At 41.8% G+C, this 19,140-nt stretch overlaps 1 protein-coding gene and 1 long non-coding RNA gene across 2 annotated transcripts in view; one reads left to right on the forward strand and one right to left on the reverse strand.

Annotated features, from left to right (window-relative positions):
* COA1 (cytochrome c oxidase assembly factor 1) overlaps positions 1 to 19,140 on the forward strand; it is an 85,891-nt gene that overhangs the window by 51,782 nt on the left and 14,969 nt on the right. The gene's annotated exons all lie outside the window — the stretch shown is intronic.
* LOC142872892 (uncharacterized) lies at positions 1,458 to 17,752 on the reverse strand. The gene is made up of 3 exons (XR_012920978.1): positions 17,649 to 17,752; positions 17,438 to 17,547; positions 1,458 to 1,631 (listed from the first exon to the last, which is right to left on the reverse strand). It is a non-coding gene; the product is annotated as an uncharacterized LOC142872892 (long non-coding RNA).

A 19,140-nucleotide genomic window follows, 5' to 3' on the forward strand; every position in this document is an offset into this window, starting at 1 on the left:
ATAGCCCTCTGTCTGTTGTTTAGTGCATCTAGCTCTTCTGCCATGTATATAGTTATATATATATATATATATTTTTTTTTATTTTTTTTTTTTTGAGACAGTCTCTTTGTTGCCCAGGCTAGAGTGAGTGCCGTGGTGTCAGCCTGGCTCACAGCAACCTCAAACTCCTGGGCTCAAGCAATCCTCCTGCCTCAGCCTCCCGAGTGGCTGGGACTACAGGCATGCACCACGATGCCCGGCTAATTTTTTCTTTATATATTAGTTGGCCGATTAATTTCTTTCTATTTATAGTAGAGACGGGGTCTAGCTCTTGCTCAGGCTGGTTTCGAATTCCTGACCTCGAGTAATCTGCCCGCCTCGGCCTCCCAGAGTGCTAGGATTACAGGCGTGAGCCACTGCGCCCGGCCTATAGTCATATTTTTATATGCATGCCTCCTCTACCCAACTAGGCTAAGCTGTTCTTCAGGTCAAGGTTCTTCCTTCTTTGCCAGTCTGTCCTATATATAATATATATATATAGTAGATGCTTAGTGAGTATTTATTGAGTGAATAAATAGATTAATTACATTGGGGAACTGAGCTTATGATGAATGTTTTACACACATTTATACATTCATAAATCTTTATAATATACATGTTACTCAGTGCTATTAGAATACTTTGGAGATAAAAGTGGAATCCATTATATTTGTTTAGCTCTGGATTACATGTATTTTTTTTATCTAGAAACTCAGACCATGTCTCCCAGCTTCAGCCCAGATTTCTGTTTGGTGCTTACCTCAGCTAGGACCCTGCTTTCCTTCTCTTCCCCACTAAAGCAGTTTCAGCCCTTACTTTGTCCATAATGGGTGCTTCAGCACCTCTCTCCCTCCTGTTTCCTTTAAGAAGTGAATCAGTATTTCAAGTTTTAAGCCAACAACAGAGTTGTGGGTGGGTCTTGGGTAAGGCAGAGTTATTTGATGTGATGGTTATTTTTATGTGTCAACTTTTCTGGTAAAACATTATTTCTGGATGTATATGTGAGGGTATTTTCAGAAGAGATTAGCATTTGAATTAGTAGACCAAGCAAAGAAGATTGCCCTCACCAGTATAGGCAGGCATCGTCAAACCTGTTAAGGGCCTAAATAGAACAAAAAGGCAAAGAAAGGGTCAATTTGCTCTATCTGCTTGAGCTGGGTTTCAAAGAACTCTTCTCAAGTTCTGTGCAAGCACACATCGGAATAGCGCTTTTGTATTTTTTTTCTCAAAAGTAGAGGAGAGTGATGTATGTGAATGTTTACTTAAGTTCATGAAAACTTGGAGTATTTAAAGATTTCTTAAGACACAAAAACATACTAACCATAAAGGAAAGAAATTAGCAAACTGGATTACATTGAAAAATTAAGAACTGTTCATCAAAAGTCACAACAGAGTCTAAGTCTAAAGACAGAAATTTATTTCCTCACAGTTCTGGAGGCTGTAAGTCCAAGATCAAGGCATCATCAGGTTTGGTTTCTTCTGAAACTTCTCTCCTTGGCTTGTGGATGCCATGTTCATCCTTGGTGCTCTCATGGACTTTCCTCTGTGCGCATGGATGTCTGAGTCCAGAATACCTCTTAGGAGGACACAGTCATACTGGATTAGTGCCCACCCTAAAAAAAATCTCAATTTAGTTACCTCTTTAAAGACCTTCTCTCTGAATACCTTGATGTTCTGAGGAATTGGGGGTTAGGGCTTCAGCATATCAATGAGAGGTCACAATTCAGCCCATAATAGAGTGAGGGACAATATAGAACAGGTAGAGGAAGGGAGATTTCAATAAGAGGGCTCTCCAGAGAGGTGAAAGGCAAACAGGTGGACATGTAAGTTTGAAAATAAAGGGAGGAGTTTAGGGAGGGAGAGTCAACTACAGACCTCTCAGATTCCATTTCTAATCACTGATAGCAACTTATTATATTTTTATAAATACTTTCTTTTTCTAAAATGGAGGGTTTTAATAGAAATGCTGAAGTAAATGTTTAGTAGGGTTTGCCTTACTCATACCCACTGACAAAATGGTTATGAATCAGAATCCATTATATGACATTTTTGATGCCAGAAAGTACTGAATATCTTCTTGCTGTGGTTTAAAATCTAGAAGAGAATGGCTGTGAAATGTATTTTGTTCAAACAGATGAGACATCATGACTAATCAGATTTAGGAATCATAGTTTGCTATTTAAAACTTTCCACCAAAACTCTTTTTTTTTTTTTTTTTTTGAGACAGAGTCTTGCTCTGTCGCCCAAGCTGGAGTACAGTGGCATCATCATAGCTCACTGCACCCTCAAACTTCTGGGCTGAAGTGATTCTATTCCCTCAGCCTTCCAAGTAGTTAGGACTTACAGGTGTGTGCCACATCTATTTTTTATAGGGATGGGGTCTCGATCTTGCTCAGGCTGGTCTTGAACTTCTGGCTTCAAGCAATTCTCCTACCTTGGCCTCCTAGAGTGCTAGGTTTACAGGTGTGAGCCACCGGGCCTGGCCAAGACTCTTTATCATTACTAAATTCTAACTGCTTGGTATAGTTTTGAATGCTCAAAATTTTTGTAAGGTTTAAGGATAATATTGATAAATTCTGTGAAATCACTCTGTCATGTGTCTTGTCTTTCCCCCTTCTCCCAACATCCAATTCACTAACAAGCCTGTTAGTTCTGCTTCATATCTCAAGTACATTTATTTCTTATCTCCGCTGCTACCAGCAAGTCCAAGCCACTACCAACTCTGCACTAGACTACTGCAGGAGCCTTTTAACTGGACTCCCTACTTCCATTCTTGCTCCTTCTAGAGAAATCTTAAAAAAAAAAAAAAATCCAGATTATACCATTCCCTGATTGAAACCTTCAGCAGCTTCTCATTACACTTGGAATAAAATCCAACCTCCCTACCATACCGAAGACCTACATGGTGAAGACCCTGTCCTCTTGCCTGTCCTCATTTACCACACTCCTTCACAGAGCCCTTGGCTGCCTCAGGGCCTTGGTGTGCTTCACACCCTTCCCTGGTTTCAAGAGATTCCTTCAGTCTCAACTCAAATGTCACCTTGGCAGAGATGCCTTCCTGCTCCACCACAGCTAAAATGACTTCTTCCCCCTTTCATATTCTAGCATGTCATGGTATTTATTTGTTTGTTTATTTTTCAGAGAGTAATCACATATATTACCCACTTAAATATTTCAGGGTTTTTAAAAGTGAGCACTGTTGAGAGGTAGGAATGAAATTTTAGTAGATTTTAAAGGAAGAACTATCCCTCAGCATGTTATTTGGCTCCAAAAAATGTAGTTTAGAAAAAAATTAGATTTCATTCAGTAATTGGGTTTTATAATTCACTATGACTGTTAGACACATGTTTTATCAGATATTTGATTTTATCTTATGTATTAGTTTAAGAGAGTTGATTTATTCTTAGGTGACATTTTATCACATCTTTGAGCTGATTTCAGTGGTAACATCTTTAAAAAATGTGTGTGTGTTTGTGTATAAAATAGACTTTCTTTTTAAAAGTGGTTTTAGATTTAGCAAAATTGAGCAGAAAGTGAGAGAGTTCATATATAGTTCCCCCTGCCCCCTACTCCTAGCCTCCCCTATCGTCAGCATTAGGCACCAGAGTGGTCCATTTGTTATGATTGATGAACCAACATTGACCCATCATTTTCAACAAAAGTCCATGTTTGCATTAGGGTTCACTCTTTGTGGTGTACATTCTATGGATTTTGACAAATGTTTAATGACATGCATCCACCATTATAGTATCACACAAAATGTTTTCACTGTGCCAAAAAAATCCTCTGTGCTTCACTTATTTTTCCCTTCCTCTCCCCCACATCTCTAGCAACCACTGATCTTTTACTGTCTCTGTAGTTTTGCCTTTTCTAGAATGTCACATAATTGGAATAAAGTATGTAGCCTTTGCAGATTGGCTTCTTTCATTGGTAATATACATTTAAGGGTCCTCCATGTCTTTTCTTGGTTTGATAGCTCATTTCTTTTTAAAGCTGAATAATATTGCGTTGTCTGGATTTACCACAGTCTATACGTTTACCTATTGAAGACATCTTTGTTGCTTCCAAATTTTGGCAGTCACTGTTAGGAGACTAGGAGACAGGGCTGAGACTGGATGCAGGGGCTTGCACTCTTGGGTACACTTGCTGAAATAAACAACCTCAGGCAGAAGCTAGCTAGGCTACCACGCTTTGGGAGTTGGATGTAGGAGCTGGCAGAGTGAGTACAGGTGTTAAAGTCTAATTAAGGGGGAGCTAATAACGGTAGACAAGAACCAACTTCAACCAGCTTGTCCACTATCTAGGTCACCTTATGTGAACTTTGGCCAATTACAATATCATTTGCATTGTAGTTTTAAAAGTTCCTTGCCTTTGAAATCACCATGACAGATCCGAAACAACTATACAAAGCAGCAGTCCTCAAAACGTTTTGGCACCAGGGACGGTTTCATGGAAGACAGTTTTCCCACAGACTGGTGTGTGGAGGGGAGGTGGGAGCTCAGGTGGTGATGGGGAGCGGCTGTAAATACAGATGAGGCTTCTCTTGCTCTCCCGAGCTCACTTCTTGCTGTGCAGCCCAGTTCCTAACAGGCCATGGACTGGTACTGATCCATGGAAGTTGGGGACTACAGATATAAAGTATAAAAATGGAAGGGAGTCCAATTCTAGGAATTACTACCCAAATTTTCAGTAAAAACCAATCCTCCCCTTGATTTATTCCTCCCCTCAATTAGTAATACTTCAGAAAGCCTCTGAGAAGCTACATCTTCCCAGTGTAGCTGCTCTTTGGAGCCTGCCCGCTCTTTTACTCAAGAGAGTATACTTTGAGTCTTATCTCTCAATAAAATCTGCTTGCTTTTGGGCTTACGTGTGGTGTCCTGAAATTCTTTTCTTCCAACCAAGAACCTGAAAAAACCTCCACTTGGAGGACGGTAACATTATGAGTAAACGTGCTGTAGACATCCATGTGCAGGTTTTTGTGTGGACATACATTTTCAACTCATTTTGCTAAATATCAAAGAGTGCAACTGCTGGATTATATGGTAAGACTATGTTTAATTTGGTAAGAAACCTCCAATTGATCTTCCAAGATGGCTGTGCCATTTTACATTCACACCAGTAATGAGTAAGTGTCCTTGTTGCTCCATATCCTTGTCAGCATTTGATATTGCCAGTGTTTTGGATTTTAGCCCTTCTAAGAGGTGTGTAGTGGTATCTCATTGTTACTTTTTTTTTTTTTTTTGGAGACAGAGTCTCACTCTGTTGCCTGGGCTAGAGTGCCATGGCGTTAGCTTAGCTCATGGCAAGCTCAAACTCCTGGGCTCAAGCAATCTTTCTGCCTCAGCCTCCTGAGTAGCTGGTACTATAGGTATACACCACCATGCCCAGCTAATTTTTTCTATATATTTTTAGTTGTCCAGCTAATTTTCTATTTTTAGTAGAGACGGGGGGGGGGGGGTCCTTGCTCTTGCTTAGGCTGGTCTCGAACTCCTGACCTCGAGCTGTCCTTCTGCCTTGGCCTCCGGGAGTGCTAGGATGAGAAGCGTGAGCCACCGTGCCCAGCGTCATTGTTTTAATTTGCAATTTCCTAATGACATATGATGGTGAACATCATTTTCATATGCTTATTTGCCATCTTGTGTATCTTCAATGACATGTTTGTTCATATATTTCGCTTATTTTTAAATTGTCTATTTTCTTATTGTTAGGTTTATGAATTCTTTGTATATTTTGGGTAAAGGCCCTCAGATAGTCTTTTGCAAATATGTTCTCCTAGTCTGTGGCTTGTGTTCTCATTCTCTTGACACTCTATTTTTTTCCAAAGTATCACTAACTAAAATGATCTTATTTGTTTATTGTTTGTTTCCTCACGCTGCAGTGTAAGGTCCACAGATGACTTGAGCTGACAGTATAAAGTGAAAGCAAGTATTATTCAGAAAGTATAGAAAATCTATATAAAACAGAGTAGAGGTTAGTTCTCCCTGTGGAGGAGAACCAGCCTAACGGTTTCTTGGGTCCCTCTATGTAAGCAACAGCTTAATTATAGGAGAGGAATATTCATGTTAGTTTTGGAAAGTGGCAGTGTTTTCCTGAAATTAGAGTGTAACCCTTCTTTTGACTAAATATGGTCAAATAGGAAGTGTCACAGTGTCAGGTGCATGATGGGAGTGGGAGATTTCCTTAGAAACTTTTATGGTAATGAGGGATATAGGGAAGCTGCAAGGTCAAGAGGAGATCAATTCCTCTGTCAGAGTAACCAGTTGGAACTTGTCCTGGCTCCATCTTGTTTTGATCAGGGTAGATTGAAACTTTGTTTTGAGAGGCTTTCTGACTCAGTTAAACCAGTGGTCCCCAACCTTTTTTGGCACCAGGTACTGGTTTCATGGAAATTTTTTTCTGGATGGGTTGGGTGAGATGGTTTTGGGATGATTCATTTCTATTATTATTACATTGTAATATATAACGAAATAATTATACAGTTCACCATAATGCAGAATCAGTGGGAGCATTGAGCTTTTTTCTTTTTTTTTGAGACAGAGTCTCACTCTGTTGCCCAAGCTAGAGTGAGTGCCGTGGCGTCAGCCTAGCTCACGGCAACCTCAAACTGCTGGGCTCAAGCAATCCTGCTGCCTCAGCCTCCTGAGTAGCTGGGACTACAGGCATGCGACACCACACCCCGCTAATTTTTTCTATATATATTAGTTGGCCAATTAATTTCTTTCTATTTATAGTAGAGACAGGGTCTCGCTCTTGCTCAGGCTGGTTTTGAACTCCTGACCTCCAGCAATCCGCCTGCCTCGGCCTCCCAGAGTGTTAGGATTACAGGCGTGAGCCATGGTGCCCGGCCTGAGCTTGTTCTCTTGCAGCTACTGCTGCCGCTGATCTGACAGGAGGCAGAGCTCAGATGGCGATGTAAGCGATGCGGAGGGGGTATAAATACAGATGAAGCTTGGGTTGCCTTCCCCACCACTTACCTCCTGCTGTGCAGCCTGGTTCCTAATGTGGGGGAGGATGGTAGTGGTCCCTGGCCTGGGGGTTGGGGACCACAGAGTTAAACAATGTCTGCACAATTAAGCAGTGCCTGAAGCAGTGCCTGGCAGTTCCGTGTTTCATGCCTACCTGTTTTTACTTATCTTGTAACTATTTAAATAGTAATTATTTAGATCTACTTAATTTAATTGGTCTCAGTGTATGCTGTCAATTCTAATATACCATTATTTCTAGGGCATTTGGATTTATATTTTGATAAATTATATATTATCAACTAATATTTTTTTTTCCTTCTTTTGTTTTTTATTTTGGCATATTATGGGGGTACAGATTTTAAGGTTTCAATAAATGCCCATTTCCTCCTCCCCCCACAAGTCTGAGTCTCCAGCATGACCATCTCCCAGATCGTGCACATCTCACTCATTATATATGTATATACCCGCCCCCCTCCCTCCACCTAATACCCTATTACTGCAGTACCTATGTGACCACTTAGGTGCTGTTCAGTTAATACCAGTTTGATGGTGAGTATATGTGGTGCTTGTTTTTCCATTCCTGGGAAACTTCACTTAATAGTATGGGTTCCAGCTCTAACCAGGAAAATATAAGATGTGCTATATCACCATTGTTTCTTAGAGCTGAATAGTACTCCATGGTATACATATACCACATTTTATTAATCCATTCTTGGATTGATGGGCACTTGGGCTGTTTCCACAGCCTTGCAATTATGAATTGTGCTGCTATAAACATTCTAGTGCAGGTGTCTTTTTTGTAGAGTGTCATTGGATTTTTTGGGTAGATGCCCAGCAATGGGATTGCTGGATCAAATGGTAGATTCACTTGGATCGCTTTAAGGTATCTCCATATTGCTTTCCACAGAGGTTGAACTAATTTGCAGTCCCACCAGCAGTGTAGGAGTATAGAATTTTTTTTATTTCCATCTTGATTTCTTCATTTATGAAGTAATCATTTAGTAGGAGGTTGTTTAATTTCCACGTTTTTGTGTAGAAATGTGAGTTTCTGTTAGGGTTGATTTCTACTTTTATTCCACTGTGATCTGAGAAGGTACATGGTATGATTTCTATTTTTTTTAAATTTCTTGAGATTTACTTTGTGTCCTAGGATATGGTCAATCTTAGAGAATGTCCCGTGAGCTGATGAGAAGGACGTATTATAGTCAGTGGATTTTGGGTAGAATGTCCTGTAGATGTCAGTCAGACCCAGTTGTTCCAAGGTTTTGTTTAAGTCCATTATTTCTTTATTAATTTTCTGTTTGGAGGATCTGTCTTGTGCCGTCAGTGGGGTGTTGAAATCTCCGGTGATTATGGAGTTGCTATTAATCCATTTGCTTAGATCCAGTAAGGTTTGCTTTATGAAACTGGGTGCACCTAAGTTGGGTGCATATATATTTAAAATGATTATCTCTTCTTGTTTAAGTGTGCCCTTCACCATTATATAATGACCCTCTTTGTCTTTCACTACTTTTGTTGGTTTAAAAACTAAATCGTCTGAAATTAGAACTGCCACGCCAGCCTTCTTTTGGCTTCCACTTGCCTGGAATACTGATCTCCACCCTTTTACTTTTAGTCTATATGCATCCTTGCAGGTTAGATGTGTTTCCTGAAGACAGCATATACTTGGCCTGTATTTTCTTATCCATTCAGCCAGCCTATATCTCTTGAGTGGAGACTTTAAGCCATTCACATTTATTGAGAGAACTGATAGGTAAGGTAGATTACTGTTCATTGTGTTGGGTTGGATGTTGTTGCTTTGATTTCTCTCTTGAGCCATTGTATTATCTGGCCTTTAATCTTTGGGTTTTGGTTGTTTTTATATTTGTGAGTTTTTATTATGGTGTTTCGTGCGTAACACTGTTTTGAGTACTTCTTGTAGGGCTGGTCTTGTCTTGGTGAATTCTCTGAGACTTTGCTTGTCTGAGAATGTCTTTATTTCTCCTTCATATATGAAGCTTAGTTTTGCAGGGAATAAGATTCTAGGGTGGGCATTGTTTTGTTTCAGAAGAGTGAGAATGGGGCCCCAGTCTCTCCTTGCTTGTAAAGTCTCATTAGAGAAGTCTGGTGTTACTTGAATTGGCTTTCCCTTGTATGTCACTTGCTTCTTTCGTCTTACAGCTCTTAGAAGGGCCTCTTTAGTTGATATTTTGGTCAGTCTGATGACTGCATGGCGTGACGTCTTCCTGTTTGCGTTGAATCTCCCAGGGGTCCTCTGAGCTTCTTGAACTTGTATATCGAGATTTTGAGCAAGGCCTGGGAAATTTTCCTCTATTATATCTTCAAATAGCTTGTCCAACCCTTGGATGTTGTCCTCTTCCCCTTCTGGTAACCCTATGACCCTCACATTAGGTTTCTTCACATAATCCCACATCTCTTGTAGGCTTTGCTCTTTTCTCTTGTTTCTCTGCTCTATCTCTGTGACTGTTTTATTTAGTTGGAGGGTGTTATCTTCAATCTCTGAGATTCTTTCTTCTGTTTGATCTACCCTGTTCTTGAGACTTTCCACTGTATTTTGTAGTTCCCTGAATTGATTCTTCATTTACAGGAGTTCGGTTAAAGTTTTCTTCATTGTGTCTGTTTCTTTAGTGAACTTTTCTTCTAGGTCCTGGAGGCTTTTTGTGGTTTCTTTGTGTTGGTTATTGATTGTTGTTGCAGGTCGGTGAGTGTTCTTATGATCCACATACGAAATTCCTTTTCTGTCATTTTGATTGCCTGATTTTGGTTGGTGTCTGTTTCTAGGGGGCTAGTGCTCCTCTTTGGGGGTGTGTTTTCCGTTTGGTTCTTCATATTTCCAGAGTTCCTTTGCTGATTTCTTCCCATGTCGATCAGTTGTTGTTTCTTTCCTTTAGGTGTTTGTTTGGGTATTCACATGCCTTGTTTAGTCTCTGAGCCGTTTGGTGGTGTCTGTGGGTGAGATTCGACCACTCCCTGTATGAGTCAGTGGGTGCCTTGAAAAGGCTGTGCGGGATGCCATCCCTGTCAGTAGGTGGCGCTTGCTTGGAGGAACAGGCTATGCTGTTGTTTTTGTGTCCTGTTATCAGCTCTTGTTCTGGGCGGAGCTGGGTTGGGTAAGCCTGCCCTCAGGCACCACCAATGCCATTAGCAGGGGTCAAAGTTCTGTTCTCTGCTTCCAGGAAAAGCTGTCAGGGCAGGGCTGGAATGGTCCTGCTCAGCCAGAAAGTCTGCTTGTGGGGGTGGGGCTGTCTGAGACCCGCAGTCTGGAGCGGGCCTCGCTTCTTTCCACCCTCCCCAACTCCGCTTCTTTCCACCCTCCCCAACTCCGCAGCTACTCCTGGGCCTCTGCCTGCAGGCCAGACCACATGCCACCAGGCCTCCCTGGATTGTGATGCTGGCAGGGAGGTTCCCTATGCAGAAACGCTGCCTGGGCTGGGCGCACGGCCTCCTTTTGGTGGGAGGGTTGCCCTCTAGGACGCTGATCTGCCCCTGGAGGCACATACCCCTCAGCGGGCTGTTCACAAATATCCCTTCTGTGCCCCGGGCAATGCGAGACCTCGGTGCACAGGATCTGATCTGCAGGTCCGACCTCTGGGCCCCAGAGTTCAAACTATATCCCCACCAGGGAGAGGAGTTCTGGTCCCAATTCACCCACAGGGAGCCCAAGTTGTGTCTGTGTCTCTCAGCCTCTGAGTCGGCACCGTTCTCCTGGGAACACCCCGCCAGCAGCACCTGGGAGGGCTGGCGGGTAGGGAGCTCACAGTCTGAGTTCCCCTTAGTCAGCTCTAGGGTCCCAAAAGGGAGGGTCCTGTTCCCTGGAGGTGCCTCCGGCTGGTGGCTGTATTGTCTCTCTGGGCAGCCTCGGGTAGGGTCGGTGGAGGGGAGAAGGAGGAAATATGGCGCCTGCCGTGTGGCTGGGGTCTGTGCACATGGAGGTGCCCCGAGGTATTTGGGAGTTTGGTGCCGCGTCTGCTACAGGCTCACCGCTAGCTGGCGGCGGCCATCTCTGGGCTGGTGTTCGCAGGTCTCTCCACCCGCTGGGGAGCCCACCAGCAGTCCCAGATGCAGAGGAGGGGAAAGGTGACTGATCCACCTACCCTTCCCACTGGTCTCCGGGATGCTCTGGCGGTCTCAACTTCCAGTTCTCCTCCGCAGCCTCCTCCTGTGGAGTCTCCCGGGGTCTCAGGTACCCCTCCTTCCGGCCCTCATCTGCTGTATGCTCACCTTCTTGCTTCTTTTTTCTAATTTCTGCTAGAATCTGTCTTTTCTGCAGAGACACTCTTTCTGGCGGTGTTTCTCGTCTGCCATCTTGATCCTCCTCTATCAACTAATATTTTTAGGAAGTCTAGGTAGATTATATAATACCTTGAGTTTCTTCCAAATTTATAATGTCTTTCTCTTGTCTTCACACAGTTTGGGTTGGATATAGAGTTCTTTCTTGTATCACACCCTTTGCTCCTCAGGAATTTATAGTTATTATTCCATTGTCTCTGGGAATTCACTATTACAGAGAAACCAAAGTCTACTCTAATATAGAATCCTTTGTGGGTGTACCCTTTGGGAAACTGGTAATGTAAAATTTTGCCTGGAAGTGTTCATGATTGGAAGTGGAACATGGTCTGCATTTTTGTCTTTTTCCAACTGTGTCCGGTTTTCTTCTAATATAGTTTTTGTTTTATTTCATCTTCCATTCACTCTGGTTTCTTTATCAGCAATTATAATGATCTGTTGGGTAGATCTTAGTTTCTAAATCTCCACTTGTCATTTTCTCTGCATTTTCATGTTTTGTTCTTTCACTCTGCATGGTGGAAAAACTTTTTGAATGTGACTTCCTTATTATGAATTCAGCTTTTCTGCCACATGAATTCTGATTTTCAAGCTTCCTGGAAATCTCTCCTTATCTGAGTTTCTTCCCTTTCCTTCTCAGCATAGTGTGTCTTTGTTCCCATTGTGCCTGGTTTTTAGAGGCAGTGTCTTTCTCCAACCAATTAAGTGGCCAAATTGATGTTTTTCTCTATTACTTTATGTCTTATAGTGAATTTGTCATTGCACCACTGCCAGTCCTACCTCTACTTACTGCTGGGTTGTACTTAGTAGGATTGTAGTCTCTGAATGAGTGTAGACAAAGAGGGTGTAGACAAAGATGGGGAAGGGAGAGTGGCTGTCTCTGGAAGCAGGACTCTGGGGGGCTGCCTAGCCTGCTTCCTGATTGCTACAAACCTAGAAACTTTGGTCTGGAAGTAGAGAGAAGCAAAGGGCTGAATGCTTTGCCCACATATTTTCTGGCCAGCTGTGCTGTTTTTCCCCAGGAGAGGCCAGGGTTCAGTTGGCCATGAATGTGTTGCTCCGTCTTTATTAATTCACACTGTAGTTAGTGGAAATTTCTCCCAGAATTTTGCACCTTGTTATGGTTCAAAGCAAGCTCTACTTATGTCTTGTGTATATCTTTACAAGTGGTTTAAGTGGAATTTGTGAAGTCATATCAGAAAGCAGTAGCCTGGTGCTCTCTTAAACTAGATGGCATTTTTCTTTATTTTATATTTTATTAATGTTTAAAAAATGTTAATCATTTCTTTTGGTACTGGGACCCTCTCACCAGGTAGTCATAGTCTCCTTGGGATCACTAACAGATACTTTTGGTAGAAAGGGTGTTGGACAACCTTTCATTAACATTCCTAGTTCAGCTTAATTAAGGGGAGAAGGCCACTCGGGCAGGGAGTTTGCCTCATGATTAACTTCAGTTAAGAATAAAAGGTTACTTGAAGCTTTTCATCTGGAAACCTTCAAATTATTCTAAGACTCTAGAGCCAAAACTAGGTTAAAAAGCCTGCACTAACATTTTTGTGCCTAATTTTAAAAATGTTTAACTTCTTAGTCTTTTAATTTTTTTTCCTAATCTTTTATCATGTTTGAGTACATGCTTTTATATTTTTGTTTTTTGGTATTATTAGCCTTTTATCTCCCTTATCTTAAATATAAGGCATTTCATTCTTTTAAAATGTTTAGTCTTCTTTTATCTCTTTATTTTTTCCATTCATACTTTTTTTCTTAAATATCAATTTTTTTTATTTTTTAAAATTTTTATTTTAGCGTATTATGGGGATACAAGTGTTAAGGTTACATATATTGCTCATGCCCCCCTCCCCCCTTGAGTAAGAGCTTCAAGCGTGTCCATCCCCCAAATGTTGCATAAATATCAATTTTTTAAATCTGTTTTTGCCCTTTGTGGTTTTATTTGTTCCTTATTCTGTCATTTTCATTTAAATTCTTACTGCCTTAATTTTTTCATCTCTATTTTCCTAAGCATAATTCCTTGAACATAATTCCCTGCACTTTCTCTCCCCTTCCCCCCACATGATTTGTTTTTTAAAGGGAAGAGCCATTTTTTCTTTTTCTCCCAGTAGTGTCTAAGTAGATTTTATATCTTTTTGTTTGACCTTGTCTCATTAAATTATTACCTGGGGAGATAGTGATTAATACTATTTCTAGGCCAGGGTGGTGGCTCACACTTGTAATCCTAGCACTCTGGGAGGCCAAGGAGGGCGGATTGCTCGAGGTCAGGAGTTTGAAACCAGCCTGAGCAAGAGTGAGACCCTGTCTCTACTATAAATAGAAAGAAATTAATTGGCCAACTAATATATATAGAAAAAATTAGCTGGGCATGGTGGCGCATGCCTGTAGTCCCAGCAACTCGGAAGGCTGAGGCAGGAGGATTGCTTGAGCCCAGGAGTTTGAGGTTGCTGTGAGCTAGGCTGACGCCACGGCACTCACTCTAGCTTGGGCAACAAAACAAGACTCTGTCTCAAAAAAATAAAATAAATTAAAATAAATAAAACTATTTCCCAGAGCAGCAGTGATTTGCTTCCTGCCAATGGGAATGGTTTGTGGATAGCACATACTACCTGTATGAGAAGTTGATTGTTCTGAAATCCATGGTCTGTAACATAGGTTTTGTGGCACAGTGGAAAGACCATGGCCTCTGGGGTCAGACAGATGCCTGTGGTAGCTCTGCCGTGGAATAGTTGCATGACCATAGCAAGTTTCAGAAACTTTCTAGAGGTTTCTGTAGCTCAAAAAAGGGCAAAAATAATATTTACCTTTCATGGTCAGTATAAGAAATAGTAGTGCATATAAAAGATCCTGCATGGTGCCTGGCCCATACTGGTCACTCAGATTTGAGACAAGCCAAGCCAGCCATATGTCACCCAGAAGAAAAGAAGTGAAGTGATAGGTTATGCCTGGCAAAGCCCTGATTCAGAGAAGAACCCTGAGGTATTAATAGGCCTGCTAGGAGGGTCACATGGCCTACATTCATGGACAGGCTTTTGGCCCTGCTCCTACTTTAGCTGCCTGTAATGCTGCATCTGGTGTATTGATAAGACAAACCATGGTTTTAACAGTTTGGGGATAGTGGTGAAGAGAAAAGAATCACTTTAATTAATAGACTCAGCTTTTAAGACATAGAATATTACAATGTGAGAAAAATGCCTCTTAAAAATCAAGGATTTTTTGGAGGGATGATGGGGAGATGTTGGTCAAAGGGTACAAAGTTTCAGTTACACCAGAGGAATAATTTTTTGAGATATATTGCACAGCATGGTGAGTATAGTTAATAATAAATAATGTATGCTGTATTTTGAAGTTGCTAAGGGAGTAAATTTCAAATGTTCCCACCACAAAAAAATGGTAAGTATGTGAGGTAAAGGATATGTTAAGTATATTAAGACATCACATAGTACCTTATAAATATATGCAATAATTGTCAATTGAAAATTGACAAATTTTTAAAAATGAAAGATTTTTATCCATAGTTTGGTCTGTCTTTTTTCTCAGCTGGGGTTTGGGATGGTTGCCTTGTGAGAGTCTCCTGAGCTTACCTCTTATTAAACTTGGGGTTTTATCTCGGAGGCTGACACAATCTGACCTGGTCCCCTAGGGTAGTCTGCCGCTTGTCCAGTGCCAGAATCCCTGAGAAGAGGGGTCTGTCCCAGTCTCTCAAGATGTAGTGGGAGTGGGTGGTGTGTGGCACAGATAGAGGAATAAGCTGTTTCTAGTCTCTAACTTATTAGGAGCCCCTAAAGGATTACCTGACCAGCCCCCAAACTATGCACTATTTTATGTGCTTTGTTTCCATGTCCATAGGTTCCCAAGATTGCCTGTGTGTTAGGATCAACTGAGAAGATTAAAAAATACCAATGCCTGGGTCCCACCCCTGTAAATTCTATCTTAAGTGGTCTGGGTATGGCCTGGACATCTGCTTTTTTGTTTTGGGTTTCTTTTTAAGCTCTTCTGATAATTCTGATGTGCAGTTGAAGTTGCACACCTGACTGCTTCCACCCTCCCCTGGTTGGGTCCTGCCTCTGGCTTGAGCCTTCTGCCAGCTTCTGTTCATCCCCCTACTGATGCTTCTTGCAAACCTCTGCTTGGCTTGAGGGGAGGCTGATAGAGGGAGTCTCCAGCCTTGTGCCCGCTTAAGCAGCTGCTGGCACCTATTTAAACAGACTGCACTTTGGCTCTAGAAAGGGGTTCAATAGTTTGAAAAACATTTTTTTTTGGAGACAGAGTCTCACTCTGTAGCCCAGGCTAGAGTGCCATCCGTCAGCCTAGCTCACAGCAACCTCAAACTCCTGGGTTCAAGCAGTCCTTCTGCCTCAGCTTCCCGAGTAGCTGGGACTACAGGCATGTGCCACCATGCCCGGCTAATTTTTTTAAAATATATTTTTAGTTGGCCAATTAATTTGTTTCCTTTTTTTTTTAGTAGAGACGGGATCTCACTCTTGCTCTGGCTGCTCTTGAACTCCTGACCTCGAGTGATCCACCTGCCTCGGCTTCCCAGAGTGCTAGGATTACAGGCGTGAGCCTCCACGCCCGGCCTGAAAAACATTTTATAAACCCTGGCCTTTGGAGACTGAAGTCACCTGTCTGTGTATCAGAGCAGAGCTGGGACTGCTTTCCTCGGGGACCTTAGCAGGACTTTGTTCCGCCTTCCTGTGGCCAACCAGCCGCTTGATTTTCAAGAGAGATATGACCCTTTCTTCTTGGCTAACTAAATTTATTTATTATATAAATTTATTGGTTAACTCAGTCTGCCCTTACTTGGCTACATAGTAGACTAATTAAACTTGAATTTATTGCAGAGAATATCACATCAAATTTTTAAATTTCCAATTCTTATCAGATGCTTTGTTCTAAGATATTCCTGGAGGTAGCCTAAATCTACTTCTATTTCTCTACAGTGCCTTTTAGAAAAAAAATTGGGGGGGCGGGGTGGAGGGGGCCTGCTTAACACTGTCTTCAAAAGACAGTTCATGGGGCAGGTAAACCGAAGTTGGCTGAAAAGGAGCAGGGGCTGCCCGTGTGGTGGCATGCACCTGGAGTCCCAGCCAAGCCAGAGGCTGAGGCAGGAGGGTCGAGTAAGACCAGTTCAGGGGTTTGTGAGCTATAATTGTGCCTGTGAATAGCCACTGCACTCCAGCCTGGGCTACACAGAGACCCTGTGTCTTAAAAAAAAAAAAAAAGAACATGGGCTGATCTCCCCTCCAGCCCCCTGCTGGCATTCATCACATCCTGGCTTGGTGTGGGGGGCTCCAGTAGACCAGGCTGGTCATCACTGCCTGAGCCTTCATTGAGTCAAAGCAGAGATCTTCACATTGGGTCTTCTTTTGGTGGCTTATAAAATTCTTTTTATGTTTTTTCTGGGACTATGATCGTGACTTTCATTATTGGATGTTATAAAAAGTCATTTGAAAGTTGAGAACTTTTTGGTTTTCTTTTTTTAATTTTCAGGATGTTGTTTGCAACACCAGCCTCTCCAGAGAATTCTTTCTGAGCATTCCTAGGAGAGGTCTTTTGAGGCTTCTATCTTATTAGGAATTGTTGTATTCCTCTTCAGCTATGGCTTTGCCTTATCTCATGAACACTCTGGACCATGTAGTAGCTCCTTAGGCTTCCTGTTCTGCTTAGCATGTAGGAAGCTCAGTGTCAGCTATGTGATAGTATATACTTTTGTGCCCTAACTTTATCCCAGCTTTATTTCTTTTCTTAAAATTATTTTTCATTTAGCTTCATTTCCTCATCCATTTTCTTTTTTAAAGTATGTATCTTTTAAAAATATTTAATTGTTATGGATACATAATAGTTGTGTATCTTTTTAGGGTACATGTGATGTTTTGACAGGCACACAATGTGAATTACTCAAATCAGGGTAATTGGGAATCCATCACCTTAGACATTATTGTTTCTTTGTGTTAGGAACATTCCAATTCCACTCTTTTAGTTATTTTAAAGTATATCCTAACTTGCTGATTATAGTCACTTTATTGTATAAAATATGTATCTTTGTTAGCCCCATCATCCTTTTGGGAATGGGCTAGTGTACAAATTAGTAAATAAATAAAAACTATCCTAAATATTTTAAGAAATCAAACCACTCTTACTACCTTGGTCTTAGCTCTCACCTTTGCTGTCTGTCACAGAAGCCTCCTGGCTGGTCTTGCTGCATTGCTCCTGTCGCCCAGTCTGCCCATCATTCATTCTGCCCCAGTGAGGTTTTTCTGTAGCCCCTCACCTGCAGAATAGAGTTCAACAGCTCAGGGTTAGGGTCTTTCTTAGCAGTTACCACCTCCCCACCCCCACTATTTCCTGTGGCTCCCTTCCTGTGCCTCATACTTCTGCAGTTCTCCTTTCTGCTAACTCTGCTTTCGCTTGTCATTTCCCTGCATCTGGAGCCCTTTTCCACTCCTTCACCTTTCTCTGCTCAAGGTGAACTTCCTCTGTGAAACCTTTGCTGATCTCCCCACAGGGCTGACCACTTCCTGGGTGTCACTTCCTCTCTTAGTGCACATGTCTGGTCGCACTAACCAGGCTGCTGCTAGCTCATAGACACCTTTGTGCAAATTAGAAAAAGACTCCCCCTCCTCCAAGATACTTTATCTACTTCCAACTATTGGTAAACTGTCTTAAAAAAGATATAAATCTATGATGTCTCCAGTGTGAATGGTGCCCTGCTAGGGTTGTGTGGTACACAACTGTGCCATTGTACATGATGGCCCTATCTGTGTTGTAATTATTTGTTTAATTGTCTAATTAAATAGTATATAATTTATTATTAATAGTATATAATTTATATCTTGATAGTGTTTTTATATTCTCACTATCTGACCAGAGTAGGCCCTCAGTAACTATTTGCTAAATAAAAGAAGGAACCAAGATGCAGGAATGTACCACACCCTGTCTGGAAAAAAGTAGGAAAGGTATGCCTGCCAAGGCCTTTTACACCTGAACATTGAGAATATATTTTTGGCCGGGTACGGTGGCTCATGCCTGTAAGAACAAGACCCTGTTGCTACAAAAAATAGAAAAATTAGCCAGGCATGGTGGCTGATACCACTGCACTCTAACCTGGGCCCACAGAGCAAGGCTCTATCTCTAAATAAATAAAAATAAATAAAAAAATATTTTTAAATCTTTTGATAACTTTGGTACTAATGAAAAATTTGTTTTTCTTTCTTTCTTCTTTCTTTCTTTCTTTCTTTCTTTCTTTCTTTCTTTCTTTCTTTCTTTCTTTCTTTCTTTCTTTCTTTCCTTCTTTCCTTCTTTCCTTCCTTCCTCCCTTCCTCCCTTCCTCCCTTCCTCCCTTCCTCCCTTCCTCCCTTCCTCCCTTCCTCCCTTCCTCCTTTCTTTCTCTTTCTTTCTCTTTCTTTCTTTCTTTCTTTCTTTCTTTCTTTCTTTCTTTCTTTCTTTCTTTCTTTCTTTCTTTCTTTCTCTTTCTTTCTCTCTCTCTCTCTCTCTCTCTCTTTCTTTCTTTCTTTCTTTCTTTCTTTCTTTCTTTCTTTCTTTCCTTTCTTTCTTTCTTTCTTTCTTTCTTTCTTTCTTTCTTTCTTTCTTTCTTTCTTTCCCCTTCCCTTTCCTTCCCTTCCCTTCCCTCCCTTCCCTTCCCTTCCCTTCCCTTCCCTTCCTTCCCTTCCCTTCCTTCCCTTCCCTTCCCTTCCCTTCCCTTCCCTTCCCTTCCCTTCCCTTCCCTTCCCTTCCCTTCCCTTCCCTTCCCTTCCCTTCCCTTCCCTTCCCTTCCCCTTCCCTTCCCTTCCCTTCCCTTCCCTCCCTTCCCTCCCTTCCCATCCCTTCCCTTTCCTTCCCTTCCCTTCCCTTCCCTTCCCTTCCT

The sequence above is a fragment of the Microcebus murinus genome, chromosome 9, assembly GCF_040939455.1.
Source record: "Microcebus murinus isolate Inina chromosome 9, M.murinus_Inina_mat1.0, whole genome shotgun sequence".
Classification (NCBI taxonomy): Eukaryota; Metazoa; Chordata; class Mammalia; order Primates; family Cheirogaleidae; genus Microcebus; species Microcebus murinus.